The following is a 24,617-nucleotide window of genomic DNA, read 5'->3' on the forward strand; positions in this document are numbered from 1 at the left end:
TGTGCCCAGAGACAGGTTGTGAGGACAGATGCATGTATGTACCAGAGTGAGCTCCAGAGAGACTGATGGGGACATAAGACTGGGGTAGAGCGAGAGATGGAGAAAGAGAAAGATGCCTGTGTCGAGTCAGCCTCAGAGAAAATTAAACAAAAGGGCCTCCTGGGATAACCACACACTACTTCCTCACAAAGAACACACAGAGGGTGTGTGAAATGACATAGGCACAGCAGCCCGGCTAGCTCAGTCGTTAGAGCATGAGACTCTTAATCTCAGGGTCGTGGGTTCGAGCCCCACGTTGGGCGTGATGCTTTTTAAAGGCTTCTCCATTTTCGGGTTTAACATTAACTCTCACCTTTTTCAGATATTTCGCTGAGGCATAAAACTACACAAACACACATCCTGCAGTTTGCCTCACGATTCCCACAGGACTCCACACAACGCAGCACTTCCAGCCCTGGGAGGCGCCGCTGGGAGCGGTCCTAGGCCGAGCCTTTCCTGCGCCCTTTCCTAGCCTGAGCCGCCCGTGCTTACAGCGAGGTCGGAGTCCGCTCCGGTCCGTCCTGTCCCCCACCCATCCTTTCAAAAAGAGGAGTTTAAGGTCTCATCCCCGCTGGTGTTATGATTAAAGTAGGTATGAAAACTACTTTATGTCGGCAGCAGGATTTTATCACAGGACTGGGGAAGATACTGCTCTTGAATGCGGCGGCTTACACCGCTCAGCCATTCCGGCAGCCTCCAAAACACGGCTCTGGAGGCTGACTGCCACCTCGCGAAACAGGGAGAGTTCACACTGTTCTCTACTGAACATTTAAGTATGTGCCCAGAGACAGGTTGAGACGACAGATGCATGTATGTACTAGAGTGAGCTCCAGAGAGACTGATGGGGACATAAGACTGGAGTAGAGCGAGAGATGGAGAAAGAGAAAGGTGCCTGTATCGAGTCAGCAGCAGAGAAAATGAAACCTAGGGGCCTCCTGGGATAACCACACACTACTTCCTCACAAAGAACACACAGAGGGTGTGTGAATTGTCATAGGCACAGCAGCCCGGCTAGCTCAGTTGGTAGAGCATGAGACTCTTAATCTCAGGGTTGTGGGTTTGAGCCCCACGTTGGGTGTTATGCTTTTTAAAGGCTTCTCCATTTTCGGGTTTAACATTAACTCTCACTTTTTTTAGATATATTTCGCTGAGGTTTAAAACTACACACACACACATCCTGCAGTTTGCCTCACGATTCCCACAGGACTCCACACAGCGCAGCACTTCCTGCCCTGGGAGGCGCCGCTGGGAGCAGTCCTAGGCTGAGCCTTTCCTGCGTCCTTTCCTAGCCTGAGCCGCCCGTGCTTACAGCGAGCTCGGAGTCCGCTCCGGTCCGTCCTGTCCCCCCCATCCTTTCAAAAAGAGGAGTTTAAGGTCTAATCCCCGCTGGTGTTATGATTAAAGTATGTATGAAAACTACTTTATGTCAACAGCGGGATTTGATCACGGTACTGGGGAAGATACTGCTCTTGAACGTGGCACCTTACACCGCTCGGCCATTCCAGCAGCCTACGGAACACGGCTCTGGAGGCTGACTGCCTCCTCGCGAAACAGGGAGAGTTCACACTGTTCTCTACTGGACATTTAAGTATGTGCCCAGAGACAGGTTGAGAGGACAGATGCATGTATGTACCAGAGAGAGCTCCAGAGAGACTGACGGGGACATAAGACTGGGGTAGAGCGAGAGATGGAGAAAGAGAAAGGTGCCTGTGTCGAGTCAGCCTCAGAGAAAATTAAACAAAGGGGCCTCCTGGGATAACCACACACTAATCCTCACAAAGAACACACAGAGGGTGTGTGAAATGACATAGGTACAGTAACCTGGCTAGCTCAGTCGGTAGAACACGAGACTCTTAATCTCAGAGTCGTGGGTTCGAGCCCCATGTTGGGCGTGATGCTTTTTAAAGGCTTCTCCATTTTCGGGTTTAACATTAACTCTCACCTTTTTCAGATATTTCGCTAAGGCTTAAAACTAAACACACACACATCCTGCAGTTTGCCTCACAATTCCCACAGGACTCCACACAACGCAGCACTTCCCGCCCTGGGAGGCGCCGCTGGGAGCTGTCCTAGGCCGAGCCTTTCCTGCGCCCTTTCCTAGCCTGAGCCGCCCGTACTTACAGCGAGCTCGGAGTCCGATCCGGTCCGTCCTGTCCCCCCCCATCCTTTAAAAAAGAGGAGTTTAAGGTCTCATCCCCTCTGGTGTTCTGATTAAAGTAGGTATGAAAACTACTTTATGTCAGCAGCAGGATTTGATCATGGTACTGGGGAAGATACTGCTCTTGAATGTGGCGCCTTACACCGCTCGGCCATTCCGGCAGCCTACGGAACACGGCTCTGGAGGCTGACTGCCACCTCGCGAAACAGGGAGAGTTCACACTGTTCTCTACTGGACATTTAAGTATGTGCCCAGAGACAGGTTGAGACGACAGATGCATGTATGTACCAGAGTGAGCTCCAGAGAGACTGATGGGGACATAAGACTGGAGTAGAGCGAGAGATGGAGAAAGAGAAAGGTGCCTGTGTCGAGTCAGCAGCAGAGAAAATGAAACAAAGGGGCTTCCTGGGATAACCACACACTACTTCCTCACAAAGAACACACAGAGGGTGTGTGAAATGACATAGGCACAGCAGCCCGGCTAGCTCAGTTGGTAGAGCATGAGACTCTTAATTTCAGGGTTGTGGGTTTGAGCCCCACGTTGGGCGTGATACTTTTTAAAGGCTTCTCCATTTTCGGGTTTAACATTAACTCTCACCTTTTTCAGATATTTCGCTGAGGCTTAAAACTATACACACACACACATCCTGCAGTTTGCCTCACGATTCCCACAGGACTCCACACAACGCAGCACTTCCCGCCCTGGGAGGCGCCGCTGGGAGCGGTCCTAGGCTGAGCCTTTCCTGCGCCCTTTCCTAGCCTGAGCCGCCCATGCTTACAGCGAGCTCGGTGTCCGCTCCGGTCTGTCCTGTCCCCCCCATCCTTTCAAAAAGAGGAGTTTAAGGTCTAATCCCCGCTGGTGTTATAATTAAAGTAGGTATGAAAACTAATTTATGTCGGCAGCAGGATTTGATCATGGTACTGGGGAAGATACTGCTCTAGAATGTGCCACCTTACACCGCTCGGCCATTCGGGCAGCCTCCGGAACACGGCTCTGGAGGCTGACTGCCACCTCGCAAAACAGGGAGAGTTCACACTGTTCTCTACTGGACATTTAAGTATGTGCCCAGAGACAGGTTGAGACGACAGATGCATGTATGTACCAGAGTGAGCTCCAGAGAGACTGATGTGGACATAAGACTGGAGTAGAGCGAGAGATGGAGAAAGAGAAAGGTGCCTGTATTGAGTCAGCAGCAGAGAAAATGAAACCAAGGGGCCTCCTGGGATAACCACACACTACTTCCTCACAAAGAACACACAGAGGGTGTTTGAAATGACATAGGCATAGCAGCCCGGCAAGCTCAGTCGGTAGAGCATGAGACTCTTAATCTCAGGGTCGTGGGTTCAAGCTCGACGTTGGGCGTGATGCTTTTTAAAGGCATTTCCATTTTCGGGTTTAACATTAACTCTCACCTTTTTCAGATATATTTCGCTGAGGCTTAAAACTACACACACACACACACATCCTGCAGTTTGCCTCACGATTCCCACAGGACTCCACACAACGCAGCACTTCCCGCCCTGGGAGGCGCAGCTGGGAGCGGTCCTAGGCCGAGCCTTTCCTGCGCCCTTTCCTAGCCTGAGCCGCCCGTGCTTACAGCGAGCTCGGAGTCCGCTCCGGTCCGTCCTGTCCCCCCCATCCTTTCAAAAAGAGGAGTTTAAGGTCTAATCCCCGCTGGTGTTATGATTAAAGTAGGTATGAAAACTACTTTATGTCAGCAGCAGGATTTGATCATGGTACTGGGGAAGATACTGCTCTTGAATGTGGCACCTTACTCCGCTCGGCCATTCCGGCAGCCTACGGAGCACAGCTCTGGAGGCTGACTGTCACCTCGCGAAACAGGGAGAGTTCACACTGTTCTCTACTGGACATTTAAGTATGTGCCCAGAGACAGGTTGAGAGGACAGATGCATGTATGTACCAGAGTGAGCTGCAGAGAGACTGACGGGGACATAAGACTGGGGTAGAGCGAGAGATGGAGAAATAGAAAGGTGCCTGTGTCAAGTCAGCAGCAGAGAAAATGAAACAAAGGGGCCTCCTGGGATAACCATACACTAATTCCTCACAAAGAACACACAGAGGGTGTGTGAAATAACATAGGCACAGTAACCTGGCTAGCTCAGTCGGTAGAGCATGAGCATCTTATTCTCAGGATTGTGGGTTCGGGCCCCATGTTGGGCGTAATGCTTTTTAAAGGCTTCTCCATTTTCGGGTTTAACATTAACTCTCACCTTTTTCAGATATTTCGCTGAGGCTTAAAACGACACACACACACACACATCCTGCAGTTTGCCTCACAATTCCCACAGGACTCCACACAACGCAGCACTTCCCGCCCTGGGAGGCGCCGCTGGGAGCGGTCCTAGGCCGAGCCTTTCCTGCGCCCTTTCCTAGCCTGAGCCGCCCGTAATTACAGCGAGCTCGGAGTCCGCTCCGGTCCGTCCTGTCCCCCCCCCCATCCTTTCAAAAAGAGGAGTTTAAGGTCTCATCCCGCTGGTGTTATGATTAAAGTAGGTATGAAAACTACTTTATGTCGGCAGCGGGATTTGATCACGGGACTGGAGAAGATACTGCTCTTGAATGTGGCACCTTACACCACTCGGCCATTCTAGCAGCCTCAGAAACATGCCTCTGGAAGCTGACTGCCACCTCGCGAAACAGGGAGAGTGCACACTGTTCTCTACTGGACATTTAAGTATGTGCCCAGAGACAGGTTGAGAGGACAGATGCATGTATGTACCAGAGTGAGCTCCAGAGAGACTGATGGGGACATAAGACTGGGGTAGAGCGAGAGATGGAGAAAGAGAAAGGTGCCTGTGTCGAGTCAGCAGTAGAGAAAATGAAACAAAGGGGCCTCCTGGGATAACCACACACTACTTCCTCACAAAGAACACACAGAGGATGCGTGAAATGACATAGGTACAGCATCCCAGCTAGCTTAGTCGGTAGAGCTTGAGACTCTTAATCTCAGGGTCCTGGGTTCGAGCCCCGCATTGGGGGTGATGCTTTTTAAAGGCTTCTCCATTTTCGGGTTTAACATTAACTCTCACCTTTTTCAGATATTTCGCTGAGGCTTAAAACTACACAAACACACACCCTGCAGTTTGCCTCACGATTCCCACAGGACTCCACACAACGCAGCACTTCCCACCCTGGGAGGTGCCGCTGGTAGCGGTCCTAGGCCGAGCCTTTCCTGCGCCCTTTCCTAGCTTGAGCTGCCCGTGCTTACAGCGAGCTCGGAGTCCGCTCCGGTCCATCCTGTCTCCCCACATCCTTTCAAAAAGAGGAGTTTAAGGTCTCATCCCCGCTGGTGTTATGATTAAAGTAGGTATGAAAACTACTTTATGTCGGCAGCGGGAATTGATCACGGGACTGGGGAAGATACTGCTCTAGAATGTGGAGCCTTATACCGCTCGGAAATTCCGGCAGCCTCCCGAACACAGCTCTGGAGGCTGACTGCCACCTCGCGAAACAGAGAGAGTTCAAACTGTTCTCTACTAGACATTCAAGTATGTGCCCAGAGACAGGTTGAGAGTACAGATGCATGTATGTACCAGAGTGAGCTCCATAGAGACTGATGGGGACATAAGACTGGGGTAGAGCGAGAGATGGAGAAAGAGAAAGGTGCCTGTGTCGAGTCAGCAGCAGAGAAAATGAAACAAAGGGGCCTCCTGGGATAACCACACACTACTTCCTCACAAAGAACACACAGAGGTTGTGTGAAACACCATAGGCACAGCAGCCCGGCTAGCTCAGTCGGTAGAGCAAGAGACTCTTAATCTCAGGGTCGTGGGTTCGAGCCCCACGTTGGGCGTGATGCTTTTTAAAGGCTTCTCCATTTTCGGGTTTAACATTAACTATCACCTTTTTCAGATATTTCGCTGAGGCTTAAAACGACACACACACACACATCCTGCCGTTTGCCTCACGATTCCCACAGGACTCCACACAACGCAGCACTTCCAGCCCTGGGAGGCGCCGCTGGGAGCGGTACTAGGCCCAGCCTTTCCTGCGCCCTCTCCTAGCCTGAGCCGCCCGTGCTTACAGCGAGCTCGGAGTCTGCTCCGATCCGTCCTGTCCCCTCCCCATCCTTTCAAAAAGAGGAGTTTAAGGTCTCATCCCCGCTGGTGTTATGACTAAAGTAGGTATGAAAACTACTTTATGTCAGCAGTAGGATTTGATCACGGGACTGGGGACGATAATGCTCTAGAATGTGGCACCTTACACCGCTCGGCCATTCCGGCAGCCAGCGGAACACGGCTCTGGAGGCTGACTGCCACCTCGCGAAACAGGGAGAGTTCACACTGTTCTCTACTGGACATTTAAGTATGTGCCCAGAGACAGGTTGAGAGGACAGATGCATGTATGTACCAGAGTGAGCTCCAGAGAGACTGATGGGGACATAAGACTGGAGTAGAGCGAGAGATGGAGAAAGAGAAAGGTGCCTGTGTCGAGTCAGCAGCAGAGAAAATGAAACAAAGGGGCCTCCTGGGATAAAAACACACTACTTCCTCACAAAGAACACACAGAGGATGTGTGAAATGATATAGGCACACCAACCCGGCTAGCTCAGTCGGTAGAGCATGAGACTCTTAATCTCAGGGTCGTGGGTTCGAGCCCCACGTTGGGCGTGATGCTTTTTAAAGGCTTATCCATTTTTGGGTTTAACATTAACTCTCACCTTTTTCAGATATTTCGCTGAGGCTTAAAACTACACACACACACACACATCCTGCAGTTTGCCTCACGATTCCCACAGGACTCCACACAACGCAGCACTTCCCACCCTGGGAGGCGCCGCTGGGAGTGGTCCTAGGCCGAGCCTTTCCTGCGCCCTTTCCTAGCCTGAGCCGCCCGTGCTTACAGCGAGCTCGGAGTCCGCTCCGGTCGGTCCTGTCCCCCCCCATCCTTTCAAAAAAAGGAGTTTAAGGTCTAATCCCCGCTGGTGTTATGATTAAAGTAGGTATGAAAACTACTTTATGTCGGCAGCGGGAATTGATTACGGGATTGGGGAAGATACTGCTCTTGATTGTGGTACCTTACACCGCTCAGAAATTCCGGCAGCCTCCGGAACACGGCTCTGGAGGCTGACTGCCACCTCGCGAAACAAGGAGAGTTCACACTGTTCTCTACTGGACATTTAAGTATGTGCCCAGAGACAGGTTGAGAGGACAGATGAATGTATGTACCAGAGTGAGCTCCAGAGAGACTGATGGGGCCATATGACTGGGGTAGAGCGAGAGATGGAGAAAGAGAAAGGTGCCTGTGTCGAGTCAGCAGCAGAGAAAATGAAACAAAGGGGCCTCCTGGGATAACCACACACTACTTCCTCACTAAGAACACACAGAGTGTGTGTGAAATGACATAGGCAAAGCAACCTGGCTAGCTCAGTCGGGAGAGCATGCGACTCTTAATCTCAGGGTTGTGGGTTCGAGCCCCACGTTATGCGTGATGCTTTTTAAAGGCTTCTCCATTTTCAGGATTAACATTAACTCTCACCTTTTTCAGATATTTCGCTGAGGCTTAAAACTACACAAACACACACCCTGCAGTTTGCCTCACGATTCCCACAGGACTCCACACAACGCAGCACTTCCCACCCTGGGAGGTGCCGCTGGTAGCGGTCCTAGGCCGAGCCTTTCCTGCGCCCTTTCCTAGCTTGAGCTGCCCGTGCTTACAGCGAGCTCGGAGTCCGCTCCGGTCCATCCTGTCTCCCCACATCCTTTCAAAAAGAGGAGTTTAAGGTCTCATCCCCGCTGGTGTTATGATTAAAGTAGGTATGAAAACTACTTTATTTCGGCAGCGGGAATTGATCACGGGACTGGGGAAGATACTGCTCTAGAATGTGGAGCCTTACACCGCTCGGAAATTCCGGCAGCCTCCCGAACACAGCTCTGGAGGCTGACTGCCACCTCGCGAAACAGAGAGAGTTCACACTGTTCTCTACTAGACATTCAAGTATGTGCCCAGAGACAGGTTGAGAGTACAGATGCATGTATGTACCAGAGTGAGCTCCAGAGAGACTGATGGGGACATAAGACTGGGGTAGAGCGAGAGATGGAGAAAGAGAAAGGTGCCTGTGTCGAGTCAGCAGCAGAGAAAATGAAACAAAGGGGCCTCCTGGGATAACCACACACTACTTCCTCACAAAGAACACACAGAGGTTGTGCGAAACACCATAGGCACAGCAGCCCGGCTAGCTCAGTCGGTAGAGCATGAGACTCTTAATCTCAGGGTCGTGGGTTCGAGCCCCACGTTGGGCGTGATGCTTTTTAAAGGCTTCTCCATTTTCGGGTTTAACATTAACTATCACCTTTTTCAGATATTTCGCTGAGGCTTAAAACGACACACACACACACATCCTGCTGTTTGCCTCACGATTCCCACAGGACTCCACACAACGCAGCACTTCCCGCCCTGGGAGGTGCCGCTGGGAGCGGTCCTAGGCCGAGCCTTTCCTGCGCCGTTTCCTAGCCTGAGCCGCCCGTGCTTACAGCGAGCTCGGAGTCCGCTCCGGTCCGTCCTGTCCCCCCCTCATCCTTTCAAAAAGAGGAGTTTAAGGTCTCATCCCCGCTGGTGTTATGATTAAAGTAGGTATGAAAACTACTTTATGTCGCCAGCAGGATTTGATCACGGGACTGGGGAAGATAGTGCTCTTGAATATGGCACATTACACCGCACGGCCATTCCGGCAGCCTCCGGAACACTGCTCTGGAGGCTGACTGCCACCTCGCTAAACAGGGAAAGTTCACACTGTTCTCTACTGGACATTTAAGTATGTGCCCAGAGACAGGTTGAGAGGACAGATGCATGTATGTACCAGAGTGAGCTCCAGAGAGACTGATGGGGACATAAGACTGGGGTAGAGCGAGAGATGGAGAAAGAGAAAGGTGCCTGTGTCGAGTCAGCAGCAGAGAAAATGAAACAAAGGGGCCTCCTGGGATAACCACACACTACTTCCTCACAGAGAACACACAGAGGGTGTGTGAAACAACCCAGGCACAGCAGCCTGGCTAGCTCAGTCGGTAGAGCATAAGACTCTCAATCTCAGGGTCGTGGGTTTGAGCCCCATGTTGGGCGTGATTCTTTTTAAAGGCTTATCCATTTTCGGGTTTAACATTAACTCTCACCTTTTTCAGATATTTCGCTGAGGCTTAAAACTACACACACACACACATCCTACAGTTTGCCTCATGATTCCCACAGGACTCCACACAACACAGCTCTTCCCGCCCTGGGAGGCACCGCTGGGAGCGGTCCTAGGCCGAGCCTTTCCTGCGCCCTTTCCTATCCTGAGCAGCCCGTGCTTACAGCGAGCTCGGAGTCCGCTCCGGTCCGTCCTGTCCCCCCCCAATCTTTCGAAAAGAGAAGTTTAAGGTCTCATCCCCGCTGGTGTTATGATTAAAGTAGGTATGAAAACTACTTTATTTCAGCAGCGGGATTTGATCACAGGACTGGGGAAGATACTGCTCTTGACTATGGCGCCTTACACCGTTCGGCCATTCCGGTAGCCTTCGGAGCACGGCTCTGGAGGCTGACTGCCAGCTCGCGAAACAGGGAGAGTTCACACTGTTCTCTACTGGACATTTAAGTATGTGCCCAGAGACAGGTTGAAAGGACAGATGCATGTATGTACCAGAATGAGCTCCAGAGAGACTGATGGGGACATAAGACTGCAGTAGAGCGAGAGATGGAGAAAGAGAAAGGTGCCTGTGTCGAGTCAGCAGCAGAGAAAATGAAACAAAGGGGCCTCCTGGGATAACCACACAATAATTCCTCACAAAGAACACACAGAGGGTGTGTGAAACAACATAGACACAGCAGCCCGGCTAGCTCAGTCGGTAGAGCATGAGACTCTTAATCTGAGGGTTGTGGGTTTGAGCCCCACGTTGGGTGTGATGCTTTTTAAAGGCTTCTCCATTTTCAGGTTTAACATTAACTCTCACCTTTTTCAGATATATTGCGCTGAGGCTTAAAACTACACACAAACACATCCTGCAGTTTGCCTCACGATTGCCACAGGACACCACACAACGCAGCACTTTCCGCACTGGGAGGCGCCGCTGGGAGCGGTCCTAGGCCGATCCTTTCCTGCCCCCTTTCCTAGCATGAGCCACGCGTGCTTACAGTGAGCTCGGAGTCCACTCCGGTCCGTCCTGTCCCCCCAGATCCTTTCAAAAAGAGGAGTTTAAGGTCTCATCCCCGCTGGTGTTATGATTAAAGTAGGTATGAAAACTACTTTATGTCTGCAGCAGGATTTGATCACAGGACTGGTGAAGATAATGCTCTTGATTGTGGCACCTTACACCGCTCGGCCATTCCGGCAGCCTCCGGAACATGCTTCTGGAAGCTGACTGCCACCTCGCGAAACAGGGAGAGTTCACACTGTTCTCTACTGGACATTTAAGTATGTGCCCAGAGACAGGTTGAGAGGACAGATGCATGTATGTACCAGAGTGTGCTCCAGAGAGACTGATGGGGACATAAGACTGGGGTAGAGCGAGAGATGGAGAAAGAGAAAGGTGCCTGTGTCGAGTCAACAGCAGAGAAAATGAAACAAAGGGGCCTCCTGGGATAACCACACACTACTTCCTCACAAAGAACACACAGAGGATGTCTGAAATGACATAGGCACAGCAGCCCGGCTAGCTCAGTCGGTAGAGCATGAGACTCTTAAGCTCAGGGTCGTGGGTTTCAGCCCCCAATTGGGCGTGATGCTTTTTAAAGGCTTATCCATTTTCGGGTTTAACATTAACTCTCACCTTTTTCAGATATTTCGCTGAGGCTTAAAACTACACACACACACATCCTGCTGTTTGCCTCACGATTCCCACAGGACTCCACACAACGCAGCACTTTTCGCCCTGGGAGGCGCCGCTGGGAGCGGTCCTAGGCCGAGACTTTCCTGCGCCCTTTCCTAGCCTGAGCCGCCCGTGCTTACAGCGAGCTCGGAGTCCGCTCCGGTCCGTCCTGTCCCCCCCCATCCTTTCAAAAAGAGAAGTTTAAGGTCTCATCCCCGCTGGTGTTATGATTAAAGTAGGTATGAAAACTACTTTATGTCGGCAGCGGGATTTGATCACAGAACTGGGGAAGATACTGCTCTTGAATGTGGCACCTTACACCTCTCGGCCATTCCGGCAGCCTCCAGAACACGACTCTGGAAGCTGACTGCCACCTCGCGAAACAGGTAGAGTTCACACTGTTCTCTACTGGACATTTAAGTATGTGCCCAGAGACAGGTTGAGAGGACAGATGCATGTATGTACCAGAGTGAGCTCCAGAGAGACTGATGTGGACATAAGACTGGGGTAGAGCGAGAGATGGAGAAAGAGAAAGGTGCCTGTGTCGAGTCAGCAGCAGAGAAAATGAAACAAAGGGGCCTCCTGGGATAACCACACACTACTTCCTCACAAAGAACACACAGAGGATGTGTGAAATGCCAGAGGCACAGTAGCCCGGCTAGCTCAGTCGTTAGAGCATGAGACTCTTAATCTCAGGGTCATGTGTTCGAGCCCCTTGTTGGGCATGATGCTTTTTAAAGGCTTATCCATTTTCGGGTTTAACATTAACTCTCACCTTTTTCAGATATTTCGCTGAGGCTTAAAACTATACACACAAACATCCTGCAGTTTGCCTCACGATTCCCACAGGACTCCACAAACGCAGCACTTCCCACCCTGGGAGGCGCCGCTGGTAGCGGTCCTAGGCCGAGCCTTTCCTGCGCCCTTTTCTAGCCTGAGCCGCCCGTGCTTACAGCGAGCTCGGAGTCCGCTCCGGTCCGTCCTGTCTCCCCCCCATCCTTTCAAAAAGAGGAGTTTAAGGTCTCAACCCCGCCGGTGTTATGATTAAAGTAGGTATGAAACTACTTTATGTCAGCAGCGGGAATTGATCACGGGACTGGGGAAGATACTGCTCTTGAATGTGGCGCCTTACACCGCTCGGAAATTCCGGCAGCCTCCCAAACACGGCTCTGGAGGCTGACTGCCACCTCGCGAAACAGGGAGAGTTCACAGTGTTCTCTACTGGACATTCAAGTATGTGCCCAGAAACAGGTTAAGAGGACAGATGCATGTATGTACCAGAGTGAGCTCCAGAGAGACTGATGGGGACATAAGACTGGGGTAGAGCGAGAGATGGAGAAAGAGAAAGGTGCCTGTGTCGAGTCAGCAGCAGAGAAAATGAAACAAAGGGGCCTCTTGGGATAACCACTCACTACTTCCTCACAAAGAACACACAGAGGTTGTGTGAAATACCATAGACACAGCAGCCCGGCTAGCTCAGTCGGTAGAGCATGAGACTCTTAATCTCAGGGTCGTGGGTTCGAGCCCCACGTTGGGTGTGATGCTTTTTAAAGGCTTAACCATTTTCGGGTTTAACATTAACTCTCACCTTTTTCAGATATTTCGCTGAGGTATAAAACTACACAAACACACATCCTGCAGTTTGCCTCACGAATCCCACAGGACTCCACACAATGCAGCACTTCCCGCCCTGGGAGGCGCCGCTGGGAGCGGTCCTAGGCGGAGCCTTTCCTGCACCCTTTCCTAGCCTGAGCCACCCGTGCTTACAGTGAGGTCAGAGTCCGCTCCGGTCCGTCCTGTCCCCCCCCCATCCTTTCAAAAAGAGGAGTTTAAGGTCTCATCCCCGCTGGTGTTATGATTAAAGTAGGTATGAAAACTACCTTATGTCGGCAGCAGGATTTGATCACAGGACTGGGGACGATACTGCTCTAAAATGTGGCACCTTACACCGCTCAGCCATTCGGGCAGCCTCCGGAACACGGCTCTGGAGGCTGACTGCCACCTCGCAAAACAGAGAGAGTTCACACTGTTCTCTACTGGACATTTAAGTATGTGCCCAGAGACAGGTTGAGACGACAGATGCATGTATGTACCAGAGTGAGCTCCAGAGAGACTGATGGGGACATAAGACTGGAGTAGAGCGAGAGATGGAGAAAGAGAAAGGTGCCTGTATCGAGTCAGCAGCAGAGAAAATGAAACCAAGGGGCCTCCTGGGATAACCACACACTACTTCCTCACAAAGAACACACAGAGGGTGTGTGAAATGACATAAGCATAGCAGCCTGGCTAGCTCAGTTGGTAGAGCATGAGACTCTTAATCTCAGGGTCGTGGGTTCGAGCCCCACGTTGGGCGTGATGCTTTTTAAAGGCTTCTCCATTTTCGGGTTTAACATTAAATCTCACCTTTTTCAGATATATTTCGCTGAGGCCTAAAACTACACACACACACACACATCCTGCAGTTTGCCTTACGATTCCCACAGGACTCCACACAACGCAGCACTTCCCGCCCTGGGAGGCGCCGCTGGGAGCGGTCCTAGGCCGAACCTTTCCTGCGCCCTTTCCTAGCCTGAGCCACCCGTGCTTACAGCGAGCTCGGAGTCCGCTCCGGTCCGTCCTGTCCCCCCCATCCTTTCAAAAAGAGGAGTTTAAGGTCTAATCCCTGCTGGTGTTATGATTAAAGTAGGTATGAAAACTACTTTATGTCAGCAGCGGGATTTGATCATGGTACTGGGGAAAATACTGCCCTTGAATGTGGCACCTTACACCGCTCGGCCATTCCGGCAGACTACGTAACACGGCTCTGGAGGCTGACTGCCACCTTGTGAAACAGGGAGAGTTCACACTGTTCTCTACTGGACATTTAAGTATGTGCCCAGAGACAGGTTGAGAGGACAGATGCATGTATGTACCAGAGTGAGCTCCAGAGAGACTGACGGGGACATAAGACTGGGGTAGAGCGAGAGATGGAGAAAGAGAAAGGTGCCTGTGTCGAGTCAGCAGCAGAGAAAATGAAACAAAGGGGCCTCCTGGGATAACCACACACTAATTCCTCACAAAGAACACACAGAGGGTGTGTGAAATGAAATAGGCCCAGTAACCTGGCTAGCTCAGTCGGTAGAGCATGAGACTCTTAATCTCAGGGTAGTGGGTTCGAGCCACATGTTGGGCGTGATGCTTTTTAAAGGCTTCTCCATTTTCGGGTTTAACATTAACTCTCACATTTTTCAGATATTTCACTGAGGCTTAAAACTACACACACACACATCCTGCAGTTTGCCTCACAATTCCCACAGGACTCCACACAACGCAGCACTTCCCGCCCTGGGAGGCGCCGCTGGGAGCGGTCCTAGGCCAAGCCATTCCTGCGCCCTTTCCTAGCCTGAGCCGCCCGTACTCACAGCGAGCTCGGAGTCCGCTCCGGTCTGTCCTGTCCCCCCCAATCCTTTAAAAAAGAGGAGTTTAAGGTCTCATCCCCGCTGGTGTTATGATTAAAGTAGGTATGAAAACTACTTTATGTCAGCAACAGGATTTGATCACAGGACTGGGGAAGATACTCCTCTTGAATGTGGCACCTTACACCGCTCGGCCATTCCGGCAGCCTCCGGAACATGGCTCTGGAAGCTGACTGCCACCTCGCGAAACAGGGAGAGTTCACACTGTTCTCTACTGGACATTTAAGTATGTGCTCAGAGACAGGTTGAGACTACAGATGCATGTATGTACCAGAGTGAGATCCAGAGAGACTGATGGGGACATAAGACTGGGGTAGAGCGAGAGATGGAGAAAGAGAAAGGTGCCTGTGTCGAGTCAGCAGCAGAGAAAATGAAACAAAGGGGCCTCCTGGGATAACCACACACTACTTCCTCACAAAGAACACACAGAGGGTGTGTGAAATTACATAGGCACAGCAGCCCGGCTAGCTCAGTCGGTAGAGTATGAGACTCTTAATCTCAGGGTCGTGGATTTGAGCCCCACGTTGGGCGTGATGCTTTTTAAAGGCTTCTCCATTTTCGGGTTTAACATTAACTCTCACCTTTTTCAGATATTTCGCTGAGGCATAAAACTACACAAACACTCATCCTGCAGTTTGCCTCACGATTCCCACAGGACTCCACACAACGCAGCACTTCCAGCCCTAGGAGGCGCCGCTGGGAGCGGTCCTAGGCCGAGCCTTTCCTGCTCCCTTTCCTAGCCTGAGCCACCCGTGCTTACAGCGAGGTCGGAGTCCGCTCCGGTCCGTCTTGTCCCCCCCCCTCCCATACTTTCAAAAAGAGGAGTTTAAGGTCTCATCCCCGCTGGTGTTATGATTAAAGTAGGTATGAAAACTACTTTATGTCGGCAGTGGGATTTGATCACAGGACTGGGGAAGATACTGCTCTTGAATGAGACGGCTTACACCGCTCAGCCATTCCGGCAGCTTCCAAAACACGGCTCTGGAGGCTGACTGCCACCTCGCGAAACAGGGAGAGTTCACACTGTTCTCTACTGGACATTTAAGTATGTGCCCAGAGACAGGTTGAGAGGACAGATGCATGTATTTACCAGAGTGAGCTCCAGAGAGACTGATGGGGACATAAAACTGGGGTAGAGCGAGAGATGGCGAAAGAGAAAGGTGCCCGTGTCGAGTCAGCAGCAGAGAAAATGAAACAAAGGGGCCTCCTGGGATAACCACCCACTACTTCCTCACAAAGAACACACAGAGGGTGTGTGAAATGACATAGGCACAGCAGCCTGGCTAGCTCAGTCGGTAGAGCCTGAGCCTCTTAATCTCAGGGTTGTGGGTTCGAGCCCCACGTTGGGTGTGTTGCTTTTTAAAGGCTTCTCCATTTTCGGGTTTAACATTAGCTCTCACCTTTTTCAGATATTTCGCTGAGGCTTAAAACAACACACACACACACACATCCTGCCGTTTGCCTCACGATTCCCACAGGACTCCACACAACGCAGCACTTCCCGCCCAGGGAGGCGCCGCTGGGAGCGGTCCTAGGCCCAGCCTTTCCTGCGCCCTTTCCTAACCTGAGCTGCCCATGCTTACAGCGAGCTCGGAGTCCGCTCCGGTCCGTCCTGTCCCCCCCCATCCTTTCAAAAATAGGAGTTTAAGGTCTCATCCCCGCTGGTGTTATGATTAAAGTAGGTATGAAAACTACCTTATGTCGGCTCCGGGATTTGATTACGGGACTGGGGACGATACTGCTCTAGAATGTGGCACCTTACACCGCTCGGACATTCGGGCAGCCTACGGAACACGGCTCTGGAGGCTGACTGCCACCTCGCAAAACAGGTAGAGTTCACACTGTTCTCTGCTGGACATTTAAGTATGTGCCCAGAGACAGGTTGAGACGACAGATGCATGTATGTACCAGAGTGAGCTCCAGAGAGACTGATGGGGACATAAGACTGGAGTAGAGCGAGAGATGGAGAAAGAGAAAGGTGCCTGTATCGAGTCAGCAGCAAAGAAAATGAAACCAAGGGGCCTCCTGAGATAACCACACACTACTTCCTCACAAAGAACACACAGAGAGTGTGTGAAAAGACATAGGCACAGTAGCCTGGCTAGCTCAGTCGGTAGAGCATGAGACTCTTAATCTCAGGGTCGTGGGTCCGAGCCCCATGTTGGGCGTGATGCTTTTTAAAGGCTTCTCCATTTTCGGGTTTAACATCAACTCTCACCTTTTTCAGATATTTCGCTGAGGCTTAAAACTACACAAACACACATCCTGCAGTTTGCCTCACGATTCCCACAGGACTCCACACAACGCAGCACTTCCCGCCCTGGGAGGCGCCACTGGGAGCGGTCCTAGGCTGAGCCTTTCCTGCGTCCTTTCCTAGCCTGAGCCGCCCGTGCTTACAGCGAGCTCGGAGTCCGCTCCGGTCCGTCCTGTCCCCCCCCATCCTTTCAAAAAGAGGAGTTTAAGGTCTCATCCCCGCTGGTGTTATGATTAAAGTAGGTATAAAAACTGCTTTATGTCGTCAGCGAGATTTGATCACAGGACTGGGGAAGATACTGCTCTTGAATGTGGCACCTTACACCGCTCGGCTATTCCGGCAGCCTTCGGAACGCAGCTCTGGAGGATGACTGCCACCTCGCGAAACAGGGAGAGTTCACACTGTTCTCTACTGGACATTTAAGTATGTGCCCAGAGACAGGTTGAGAGGACAGATGCATGTATGTACCAGAGTGAGCTCCAGAGAGACTGATGGGGACGTAAGACTGGGGTAGAGCGAGAGATGGAGAAAGAGAAAGGTGCCTGTGTCGAGTCAGCAGCAGAGAAAATGAACCAAAGGGGCCTCCTGGGATAACCACACACTACTTCCTCACAAAGAACACACAGAGGATGTGTGAAATGACATAGGCACACCAGCCCGGCTAGCTCAGTCGGTAGAGCATGAGACTCTTAATCTCATGGTCGTGGGTTCGAGCCCCACGTTGAGCGTGATGCTTTTTAAAGGCTTATCCATTTTTAGGTTTAACATTAACTCTCACCTTTTTCAGATATTTCGCTGAGGCTTAAAACTACACACACACATCCTGCAGTTTCCCTCACGATTCCCACAGGACTCCACACAACGCAGCACTTCCCACCCTGGGAGGCACCGCTGGGAGCGGTCCTAGGCCGAGCCTTTCCTGCGCCCTTTCCTAGCCTGAGCCGCCCGTGCTTACAGCGAGCTCGGAGTCCGCTCCGGTCCCCCCTGTCCCCCCCATCCTTTCAAAAAGAGGAGTTTAAGGTCTAATCCCCGCTGGTGTTATGATTAAAGTAGGTATGAAAACTACTTTATGTCGGCAGCGGGAATTGATTACGGGATTGGGGAAGATACTGCTCTTGAATGTGGCGCCTTACACCGCTCGGAAATTCCGGCAGCCTCCCAAACACGGCTCTGGAGGCTGACTGCCACCTCGCGAAACAGGGAGAGTTCACACTGTTCTCTACTGGACATTCAAGTATGTGCCCAGAGACAGGTTGAGAGGACAGATGCATGTATGTACCAGAGTGAGCTCCAGAGAGACTGATGGGGACATAAGACTGGGGTAGAGCGAGAGATGGAGAAAGAGAAAGATGCCTGTGTCGAGTCAGCCTCAGAGAAAATTAAACAAAGGGGCCTCCTGGGATAACCACACACTACTTCCTCACAAAGAACACACAGAGGGTGTGTGAAACGACATAGGCACAGCAGCCCGGCTAGCTCAGTCGGTAGAGCATGAGACTCTTAATCTCAGGGTCGTGGGTTCGAGCCCCACGTTGGGTGTGATGCTTTTTAAAGGCTTCTCCATTTTCGGGTTTAACATTAACTCTCACCTTTTTCAGATATTTCGCTGAGGCATAAAACTACACAAACACACATCCTGCAGTTTGCCTCACGATTCCCACAGGACTCCACACAACGCAGCACTTCCAGCCCTGGGAGGCGCCGCTGGGAGCGGTCCTAGCCCGAGCCTTTCCTGCGCCCTTTCCTAGCCTGAGCCGCCCGTGCTTACAGCGAGGTCGGAGTCCGCTCCGGTCCGTCCTGTCCCCCACCCATCCTTTCAAAAAGAGGAGTTTAAGGTCTCATCCCCGCTGGTGTTATGATTAAAGTAGGTATGAAAACTACTTTATGTCGGCAGCAGGATTTTATCACAGGACTGGGGAAGATACTGCTCTTGAATGCGGCGGCTTACACCGCTCAGCCATTCCGTCAGCCTCCAAAACACGGCTCTGGAGGCTGACTGCCACCTCGCGAAACAGGGAGAGTTCACACTGTTCTCTACTGGACATTTAAGTATGTGCCCAGAGACAGGTTGAGACGACAGATGCATGTATGTACTAGAGTGAGCTCCAGAGAGACTGATGGGGACATAAGACTGGAGTAGAGCGAGAGATGGAGAAAGAGAAAGGTGCCTGTATCGAGTCAGCAGCAGAGAAAATGAAACCTAGGGGCCTCCTGGGATAACCACACACTACTTCCTCACAAAGAACACACAGAGGGTGTGTGAAATGTCATAGGCACAGCAGCCCGGCTAGCTCAGTCGGTAGAGCATGAGACTCTTAATCTCAGGGTTGTGGGTTTGAGCCCCACGTTGGGCGTTATGCTTTTTAAAGGCTTCTCCATTTTCGAGTTTAACATTAACTCTCACCTTTTTTAGATATATTTCGCTGAGGCTTAAAACTACACACACACACATCCTGCAGTTTGCCTCACGATTCCCACAGGACTCCACACAGCGCAGCACTTCCTGCCCTGGGAGGCGCCGCTGGGAGCAGTCCTAGGCTGAGCCTTTCCTGCGTCCTTTCCTAGCCTGAGCCGCCCGTGCTTACAGCGAGCTCGGAGTCCGCTCCGGTCCGTCCTGTCCCCCCCATCCTTTCAAAAAGAGGAGTTTAAGGTCTAATCCCCGCTGGTGTTATGATTAAAGTATGTATGAAAACTACTTTATGTGAACAGCGGGATTTGATCACGGTACTGGAGAAGATACTGCTCTTGAACGTGGCACCTTACAACGCTCGGCCATTCGGGCAGCCTCCGGAACACGGCTCTGGAGGCTGACTGCCACCTCGCAAAACAGAGAGAGTTCACACTGTTCTCTACTGGACATTTAAGTATGTGCTCAGAGACAGGTTGAGACGACAGATGCATGTATGTACCAGTGTGAGCTCCAGAGAGACTGATGGGGACATAAGACTGGGGTAGAGCGAGAGATGGAGAAAGAGAAAGGTGCCTGTGTCGAGTCAGCAGCAGAGAAAATGAAACAAAGGGGCCTCCTGGGATAACCACACACTAATCCTCACAAAGAACACACAGAGGGTGTGTGAAATGACATAGGTACAGTAACCTGGCTAGCTCAGTCGGGAGACCATGAGACTCTTAATCTCAGAGTCGTGGGTTCGAGCCCCATGTAGGGCGTGATGCTTTTTAAAGGCTTCTCCATTTTCGGGTTTAACATTAACTCTCACCTTTTTCAGATATTTCGCTGAGGCTTAAAACTAAACACACACACATCCTGCAGTTTGCCTCACAATTCCCACAGGACTCCACACAACGCAGCACTTCCCGCCCTGGGAGGCGCCGCTGGGAGCTGTCCTAGGCCGAGCCTTTCCTGCGCCCTTTCCTAGCCTGAGCCGCCCGTACTTACAGCGAGCTCGGAGTCCGATCCGGTCCGTCCTGTCCCCCCCCCATCCTTTAAAAAAGAGGAGTTTAAGGTCTCATCCCCTCTGGTGTTATGATTAAAGTAGGTATGAAAACTACTTTATGTCAGCAGCAGGATTTGATAATGGTACTGGGGAACATACTGCTCTTGAACGTGGCGCCTTACACCGCTCGGCCATTCCGGCAGCCTTCTTAACACAGCTCTGGAGGCTGACTGCCACCTCGCGAAACAGGGAGAGTTCACACTGTTCTCTACTGGACATTTAAGTATGTGCCCAGAGACAGGTTGAGAGGACAGATGCATGTATGTACCAGAGTGAGCTCCAGAGAGACTGATGGGGAGATAAGACTGGGGTAGAGCGAGAGATGGAGAAAGAGAAAGGTGCCTGTGTCGAGTCAGCAGCAGAGAAAATGAACCAAAGGGGCCTCCTGGGATACCCACACACTACTTCCTCACAAAGAACACACAGAGGGTGTGTGAAATGACATAGGCACAGCAGCCTGGCTAGCTCAGTCGGTAAAGCATGAGACTCTTAAGCTCAGAGTTGTGGGTTTGAGCCCCCCATTGGGCTTGATGCTTTTTAAAGGCTTCTCCATTTTCGGGTTTAACATTAACTCTCACCTTTTTCAGATATTTCGCTGAGGCTTAAAACGACACACACACACACACATCCTGCAGTTTGCCTCACAATTCCCACAGGACTCCACACAACGCAGCACTTCCCGCCCTTGGAGGCGCCGCTGGGAGCGGTCCTAGGCCGAGCCTTTCCTGCGCCCTTTCCTAGCCTGAGCCACCCGTACTTACAGCGAGCTCGGAGTCCGCTCCGGTCCGTCCTGTCCCCCCCCCATCCTTTCAAAAAGAAGAGTTTAAGGTCTCATCCCGCTGGTGTTATGATTAAAGTAGGTATGAAAACTACTTTATGTCGGCAGCGGGATTTGATCACGGGACTGGAGAAGATACTGCTCTTGAATGTGGCACCTTACACCACTCGGCCATTCTAGCAGCCTCCGAAACATGCCTCTGGAAGCTGACTGCCACCTCGCGAAACAGGGAGAGTGCGTACTGTTCTCTACTGGACATTTAAGTATGTGCCCAGAGACAGGTTGAGAGGACAGATGCATGTATGTACCAGAGTGAGCTCCAGAGAGACTGATGGGGACATAAGACTGGGGTAGAGCGAGAGATGGAGAAAGAGAAAGGTGCCTGTGTCGAGTCAGCAGTAGAGAAAATGAAACAAAGGGGCCTCCTGGGATAACCACACACTACTTCCTCACAAAGAACACACAGAGGATGCGTGAAATGACATAGGCACAGCAGCCCGGCTAGCTTAGTCGGTAGAGCTTGAGACTCTTAATCTCAGGGTCCTGGGTTCGAGCCCCGCATTGGGGGTGATGCTTTTTAAAGGCTTCTCCATTTTCGGGTTTAACATTAACTCTCACCTTTTTCAGATATTTCGCTGAGGCTTAAAACTACACAAACACACACCCTGCAGTTTGCCTCACGATTCCCACAGGACTCCACACAACGCAGCACTTCCCACCCTGGGAGGTGCCGCTGGTAGCGGTCCTAGGCCGAGCCTTTCCTGCGCCCTTTCCTAGCTTGAGCTGCCCGTGCTTACAGCAAGCTCGGAGTCCGCTCCCGTCCGTCCTGTCTCCCCACATCCTTTCAAAAAGAGGAGTTTAAGGTCTCATCCCCGCTGGTGTTATGATTAAAGTAGGTATGAAAACTACTTTATGTGGGCAGCGGGATTTGATTACGGGACTGGGAAAGATACTGCTCTTGAATGTGGCACCTTACACCGATCGGCCATTCCGGCAGCCTCCGGAACACAGCTCTGGAGGCTGACTGCCACCTCTCGAAACAGGGAGAGTTCACACTGTTCTCTACTGGACATTTAAGTATGTGCCCAGAGACAGGTTGAGAGGACAGATGCATGTATGTACCAGAGTGAGCTCCAGAGAGACTGATGGGGACATAAGACTGGAGTAGAGCGAGAGATGGAGAAAGAGAAAGGTGCCTGTATCGAGTCAGCAGCAAAGAAAATGAAACCAAGGGGCCTCCTGGGATAACCACACACTACTTCCTCACAAAGAACACACAGAGGGTGTGTGAAATGACATTGGCACAGCAGCCTGGCTAGCTCAGTCGCTAGAGCATGAGACTCTTAATCTCAGGGTCGTGGGTTCGAGCCTCACGTTGGGCGTGATGATTTTTAAAGGCTTATCCATTTTCGGGTTTAACATTAACTCTCACCTTTTTCAGATATATTTCGCTGAGGCTTAAAACTACACACACACACATCCTGCAGTTTGCCTCACGATTCCCACAGGACTCCACACAACGCAGCACTTCCCGCCCTGGGAGGCGCCGCTGGGAGCGGTCCTAGGCCAAGCCTTTCCTGCGCCCTTTCCTAGCCTGAGCCGCCCGTGCTTACAGCGAGCTCGGAGTCCGCTCCGGTCCGTCCTGTCCCCCCCCCATCCTTTCAAAAAGAGGAGTTTAAGGTCTCATCCCCGCTGGTGTTATGGTTAAAGTAGGTATGAAAACTACCTTATGTCGGCAGCGGGATTTGATCACAGGACTGGGGACGATACTGCTCTAGAATGTGGCACCTTACATCGCTCGGCCATTCCGGCAGCCTGCGGAACACGGCTCTGGAGGCTGACTGCCACCTCGCAAAACAGGGAGAGTTCACACTGTTCTCTACTGGACATTTAAGTATGTGCCCAGAGACAGGTTGAGAGGCGAAATGCATGTATGTACCAGAGTGAGCTCCAGAGAGACTGATGGGGACATAAGACTGGGGTAGAGCGAGAGATGGAGAAAGAGAAAGGTGCCTGTGTCGAGTCAGCAGCAGAAAAAATGAAACAAAGGGGCCTCCTGGGATAACCACACACTACTTCCTCACAAAGAACACACAGAGGATGTGTGAAACGATACAGGCACAGCAGCCTGGCTAGCTCAGTCGGTAGAGCATGAGACTCTTAGTCTCAGGATCGTGGGTTCGAGCCCCACGTTGGGCTTGATGCTTTATAAAGGCTTATCCATTTTCGGGTTTAACATTAACTCTCACCTTTTTCAGATATTTCGCTGAGGCTTAAAACAACACACACACACATCCTGCAGTTTGCCTCACGATTCCCACAGCACTCCACATAACGCAGCACTTCCCACCCTGGGAGGCGCCGCTGGGAGCGGTCCTAGGCCGAGCCTTTCCTGTGCCCTTTCCTAGCCTGAGCCGCCCGTGCTTACAGCGAGCTCGGAGTCCGCTCCGGTCCGTCCTGTCTCCCCCCCATCCTTTCAAAAAGAGGAGTTTAAGGTCTCAACCCCGCTGGTGTTATGATTAAAGTAGGTATGAAAACTACTTTATGTCGGCAGCGGGAATTGATTAGGGGACTGGGGAAGATACTGCTCTTGAATGTGGCGCCTTACACCGCTCGGAAATTCCGGCAGCCTCCCGAACACGGCTCTGGAGGCTGACTGCCACCTCGCGAAACAGGGAGAGTTCACACTGTTCTCTACTGGACATTCAAGTATGTGCCCAGAGACAGGTTGAGAGGACAGATGCATGTATGTACCAGAGTGAGCTCCAGAGAGACTGATGGGGACATAAGACTGGGGTAGAGCGAGAGATGGAGAAAGAGAAAGATGCCTGTGTCGAGTCAGCAGCAGAGAAAATGAAACAAAGGGGCCTCCTGGGATAACCACACACTACTTCCTCACAAAGAACACACAGAGGGTGTGTGAAATGACATAGTCACAGCAGCCTGGCTAGCTCAGTCGGTAGAGCATGAGACTCTTAATCTCAGGGTTGTGGGTTTGAGCCCCACGTTGGGCGTGATGCTTTTTAAAGGCTTATCCATTTTCGGGTTTAACATTAACTCTCACCTTTTTCAGATATTTCGCTGAGCTATAAAACTACACAAACACACATCCTGCAGTTTGCCTCACGAATCCCACAGGACTCCACACAACGCAGCACTTCCAGCCCTGGGAGGCGCCGCTGGGAGCGGTCCTAGGCGGAGCCTTTCCTGCGCCCTTTCCTAGCCTGAGCCACCCGTGCTTACAGTGAGGTCGGAGTCCGCTCCGGTCCGTCCTGTCCCCCCCCCATCCTTTCAAATAGAGGAGTTTAAGGTCTCATCCCCGCTGGTGTTATGATTAAAGTAGGTATGAAAACTACCTTATGTCAGCAGCAGGATTTGATCACGGGACTGGGGACGATACTGCTCTAGAATGTGGCACCTTACACCGCTCGGCCATTCGGGCAGCCTCCGGAACACGGCTCTGGAGGCTGACTGCCACCTCGCAAAACAGAGAGAGTTCACACTCTTCTCTACTGGACATTTAAGTATGTGCCCAGAGACAGGTTGAGACGACAGATGCATGTATGTACCAGAGTGAGCTCCAGAAAGACTGATGGGGACATAAGACTGGAGTAGAGCGAGAGATGGAGAAGGAGAAAGGTGCATGTATCGAGTCAGCTGCAGAGAAAATGAAACC

The 24,617-nt window shown here is 51.6% G+C and overlaps 6 non-coding genes across 6 annotated transcripts; all 6 read left to right on the plus strand.

The window, feature by feature from the left end:
- The first annotated feature begins 8,388 nt into the window (after nt 1-8,388).
- Nucleotides 8,389-8,461, plus strand: TRNAK-CUU (transfer RNA lysine (anticodon CUU)). The gene has a single exon. It is a non-coding gene; the product is annotated as a tRNA-Lys (tRNA).
- A 744-nt stretch (nt 8,462-9,205) lies between these two features.
- On the plus strand, nt 9,206-9,278 carry TRNAE-CUC (transfer RNA glutamic acid (anticodon CUC)). Its single transcript has one exon. It is a non-coding gene; the product is annotated as a tRNA-Glu (tRNA).
- Nucleotides 9,279-12,464: 3,186 nt separating this feature from the next.
- Nucleotides 12,465-12,537, plus strand: TRNAK-CUU (transfer RNA lysine (anticodon CUU)). Its single transcript has one exon. It is a non-coding gene; the product is annotated as a tRNA-Lys (tRNA).
- A 742-nt stretch (nt 12,538-13,279) lies between these two features.
- Nucleotides 13,280-13,352, plus strand: TRNAK-CUU (transfer RNA lysine (anticodon CUU)). The gene has a single exon. It is a non-coding gene; the product is annotated as a tRNA-Lys (tRNA).
- A 4,011-nt stretch (nt 13,353-17,363) lies between these two features.
- On the plus strand, nt 17,364-17,436 carry TRNAK-CUU (transfer RNA lysine (anticodon CUU)). Its single transcript has one exon. It is a non-coding gene; the product is annotated as a tRNA-Lys (tRNA).
- A 738-nt stretch (nt 17,437-18,174) lies between these two features.
- Nucleotides 18,175-18,247, plus strand: TRNAK-CUU (transfer RNA lysine (anticodon CUU)). The gene has a single exon. It is a non-coding gene; the product is annotated as a tRNA-Lys (tRNA).
- Nucleotides 18,248-24,617: the final 6,370 nt, after the last annotated feature.

This window comes from Pleurodeles waltl, chromosome 6 (genome assembly GCF_031143425.1).
Source record: "Pleurodeles waltl isolate 20211129_DDA chromosome 6, aPleWal1.hap1.20221129, whole genome shotgun sequence".
NCBI lineage: Eukaryota > Metazoa > Chordata > Amphibia > Caudata > Salamandridae > Pleurodeles > Pleurodeles waltl.